The 4,846-nt window shown below is 34.3% G+C and overlaps 1 pseudogene; it reads right to left on the bottom strand.

Moving 5' to 3' along the window:
- Positions 1-4,541: 4,541 nt before the first annotated feature.
- On the bottom strand, positions 4,542-4,624 carry LOC111763167 (U6 spliceosomal RNA; annotated as a pseudogene).
- Positions 4,625-4,846: the final 222 nt, after the last annotated feature.

Here is a 4,846-nt window from a genome sequence, read left to right as displayed (position 1 = left end):
AGCAAGGTTATCTCAAACAACCATAATAAACTCTTAAAGAGAAAAATATTTTCATTTTGCTTTTTTTTCAAGATTATCCTGAGAATAGTGAGATAGTTTATGAAAGGAAAGAAGACAGAAATTTAATTTCTATAGTTATTTGAAAATTAAAAGATTTAGCAATGTTCATTTAATTTCTAATAAGGAATGGTTAGAGCATAATTTAGACAAGTCAAAATTCGCCCAAGAAAAATACCGTAAAGCTCCAAATGTCTCTCTTGACTTCAATTTTATGCAGATTAAGTCAAATTGTTTTTTCAAGTAGACATGGGTGATTCGTGCCCCTAGACATGGGTTTCTCCTATATATTGGATTAAAACTCCATTTAAAAGAATTTGTCTTTTATTTTTACAATATTTATTTTGAAAAATTTCAAACATACAGAAAAATTGAAAAAACTTTACAGAGAACACCAAATATCCACCACCAAATTTCTACCACTAACATGTTATTATACTTGTATCCACTCCTGTACCATCCCTTAATCCATCTAGAATATCTAGAAATCTCCCTCAAGCATTTGCAGTCAATTCCCACCCTCTTTTCCCAAAGGCAATGCCTTCTTTGATTTTTATCCACTTTCGATTTAAAACTTAAGTTTTCTAAATGACTTCCTGAACACATAAATCATTTTGAAGAAGTTGGAAGCTTGCGTAGTCCTTCTCAGTTTCTGAAGAAATTTATCTAATGAGTATTCTGCTCTCTACACACACACAAAATCAGAGCCCACATGCCATGGAGAATCATCAGTCTTCACATAGAACATCACTTTGGGTGAGAGTTAATCTCTTTGGGACTCAGTTCTTCATTTGTAAAATGGAGACACATATGCCAACTCTAGACTCACACAGGGATGTTGCAAAGATGAGAATGAGAAAAAAAGCAGTTAAACCTTCTGGAGAAATGCAAAAGTCTCTTTATCTGCAGTTATCGGGCAAATTGAAGTATTAAGGGAATGCTGCAGGTGCAGCCTTGGAGATGGCATGCCTTCCTAAATCAATACTATGAGCTTTACTGCCTAGAAATATTGGTAGAATTACATAATTTCCTCAGTGTACTATACAATTCCTCTTTTCTCATTAAGGACATTTAAATTTTCCCATTAACAACAAGTGAAATCATTTAGTGATTTTGGTGATGGCCTTTAATAATTATAATATGCTTATTTTCAGTCTGCTCTATTAATTCAAACCACTTAAATATATTTCATTTCTATTATTTATTGAATGACAATATAAGAATAAAATAAAAGAACATTAAGGCCCTTCCCCTGCTACATACTTTATGGTCATTTTTAAATTCTTGCCTTGAAACACCACCAAAAAAGAAGTGACAGCTTATCTTTGTAAATTAGAATATTCAATCCTGCTAAATTATTCTAACTCTCAAGCAAATAAAGCATTTCAGATAAAAGTTAGTTAGGAAATGTATAAAATTACTATTTGGGATTTATAAAAATATGCAAATAAACAGTTTTCCTGAATTTTTCATTCTCAAGTGGCTATACTGCTAACAGTATATTTCTATGTGTAACTATGGATTTTATAGCTGAGATTACAATTTTGAGATTTTCAGTATGAAAGAAACCTTAATTGAAATTAAAATTTAATAATATTAATTGATTTGTTTTAAAAAGTTAAAAAGTATTACTGTTTGTCTTTAGAAGCCACACCACAGTGTTCTTTAGGATGGGGAAAATTGCAACCTAAATAGCTAACAATAGGGGAAGGACTAAGTAATTTATGGCTACATCCTACAATAGGATATTATATTGCCAGAACATTAGTGGTTATAAACCTATATGTAATTTGCTTACAGTTTGCAAAGAAAAAAGATAAGAAAGTAGAAAACTTGACATGGGGCAATATAATTTAAAAATTTCTATTCATATTTCTTTTGTAATGCATCTAAACTACTTTTATTTATTTCTCTCAGTTAACCACAATGCTTGCAGTAACCTATGCAGTTTACTTAAAATAATTTTTCAAATTATCAAAATAATGTTTTTATAAAAAAATACAAACATTATAGACACAAATAATTTAGAAAGTAAAAATTCTCATATAATCTGATATCTCAGAGTAAACTATTATAACAGTTTATTACACTAATGTGTATGTGCACAAATGCACATGCCACATCGCATAGAAGTTTAGAGCATGAACTTATTCATACCTGAGCTTGAGTCCCGGGATTGATTTGCGGTTTTAGGAAAATTACTTAATCTCTCTAGGACTTAGTTTCTTCATTTGTGAAATACAAACTATAATAATAAGGCAGTTTATATAATGTCTGGCATATTTTATTTACTCGATAAAATTCAACCTGTATGTCTATATTTTTAACAAAATGAGGATATTTTACATCTGTTTTATATTTTAACTTGCTTTTCCTTTATATTATATCTCAGGTTGTGATTCATGTTAGGCCACATAGACATGATTCTTTTAAAGGACTCTATTGCATGTTATTGTATAGATAGAACATTATTTACTGAAGTTCCCATTTCCACTACTTAAAGCCATGTTGCAGTGAAACATTGTGCAAGAAACCTATTTGTTAAAATCTATAAGTACTTCCACAGAATCAGTTCCTAAAATCTGAATTGCTTTTTATAAAGGATAGAAAATATAATGGAAGAAAAGATTCATTCATAATTGTAGCAATGTAAATAGTGACATCAACAAGAACAACTACCAAAAATTCACATAAAATACCTAGAAATAAATTTAACAAGAAATATATATATATATATACATAATTTATGAAAAATATGAAACTCTTCTGAGGAAGACAAAAGAAGGCCTTCATAAATGAAGAAACATATTTTTATTTAGCCAGAAAGATTCAATATTATCAAAGTACCCAGATACACACACACATATATATAAAATTTTTTAAAAATTTTAAGTAGCTTTAGAGTACATAAATGCTACACCAAAAATATAGGGGATTCCCATATACTCCACCAACTAGCCCTTCCCACACCTTCCCATATTAACAACATTTGTCATTAGAGTGGTACATTTGTTCCAATTGATGAACACATATTGAAGCATTGTACTAGCCAAGGACTATAGTTTACATTATAGTTTATACTTTGCCCCATCCAATTTTATAAGTTTTGACAAAATGTATAATGACACACATCCATCATTGCAATGTCATGTAGAACAATTTCACTGTGCCAAAAATGTCCTCATGTTGCACCTATTTTTCCCTCTCCCTCCCCTCAGAACCTCTGGTATCTACTGCCTTTATATCAGTGATACAAGTTCTTCCATTGCTAGAATAATCATAATTCTACATTAGTCCAGAGTTGCTTTCTATCCTTCTGTTTGTTTATTCCTCAATTTTGAGGATTTTAGGACTGTGATGCCCACTCTGCTTCCAACTGAGAGAGGGCTTAGAGCCCATGGCTGGAACTGTATTGCTTTCAGTTGCAGACACTTTCTGCTTCCTGCAATGGGCATTGTCCATCCTTTGTTGGTTGTTCTGGGTGAGTCCAGTAGACTGGTGAGGAGGTGTTGCAACTCTGCTGAGATTCAGGGCTCAACTGGCACATGAACAGACTGAAGATTTAAGTCTTTGGGGCATATACTTAACAAGTGTAGTGCTAATTATAGGTTCAAATATAAGGGGCAGAAGAGCCATGTGTAGGGAATTTACAAATGAGTCTAAATCTGTTACACTGGGGAGCATATATTCCAAAGTTAGGCCCACTGACAGGGTGCCGAACTCCTGAGATTGTTTGTCCTGCCTATAGTGTTCAGATGCCTCCAGAACCCTCAGGAGCTCCTCTGTTTGAGGCATTGTTTACTGTGGCGTCAATGAGATCCTGCTGAGGTGTGCATAAGCATAACCCCTGGAATAACTTCCCAACTCACTTTGAAGTCTCTTAGCCATAAAAACTCATTTGTATTTAATATTTCCCCCTTTTGTTCAAGGTCTTTTTCCAGATTTATCACTAGCCAGTGCTTGGTAATAATCCCTTGGTGCCAGAGAGGCTCAGCCCTGAGAGTCATGTCCCACACTAGAGAGAAGGTAGTGTGCTTATGTGCTAGGTTTTGCTTAGAGGGAGACCACACCTGAGCAACGAGGAGGCCTTCAGGAGGCAACTATTAGGCAATCTATAATACTAGGCTAAGTTTCAATTTCAATAGAAAAGGTTCATAAGTACAACCATTAGTATGAAGGGTCTGGAGTAATGATCTGTCCTTCTCTAGGCACTGCCCATATACTTGGGGAATTCTTGCTGCTCCACCAGAAAATGTAGCAGGAGTTCCCAGGTAGGGAATTCAATATTCTTTTGGTTATTGTATGGGACTCCACCCACTGAGACAATGCTCCATGGCCTATAGTGTTCAGATGCCTCCAGAACCCTTAGGAGCTCCACTGTTTGAGGCATTGTTTACTGTGGCATCAATGAGATCCTGCTGAGGTGTGCATAAGTATAACCCCTGGAATAACCTCCCAACTCACTTTGAAGTCTCTTAGCCATGAAAACGAATCTGTGTGCCATCCTTGTGCAGGGCCATGCTAATCTTCTCTCTGTCTTTCCAATTTCTTGTATTTGTATGGTACATTTGTTATAATTGATGAACCCAATGTTGATACATTATTAGTAAATAAAGTCCATAGTTTACTGTGTTGTTCTGTTCAAAGGCTTTTGACTTATGCCTAGTGACATGTACCCATCATAATAGCATCATACAGAATAGTTTCACCACCCAAAAAAATGCCCTGTGCTCCATCTATTCAGCCCTTGCCCTGGCAACCACTGGTCCTTTAAATGTCTCTACAGTGT

This window comes from Dasypus novemcinctus, chromosome 22 (assembly GCF_030445035.2).
Source record: "Dasypus novemcinctus isolate mDasNov1 chromosome 22, mDasNov1.1.hap2, whole genome shotgun sequence".
NCBI lineage: Eukaryota > Metazoa > Chordata > Mammalia > Cingulata > Dasypodidae > Dasypus > Dasypus novemcinctus.
Note: the sequence above shows the minus strand (reverse complement) of the source record. Positions and strands in the feature narration are given on the sequence as shown.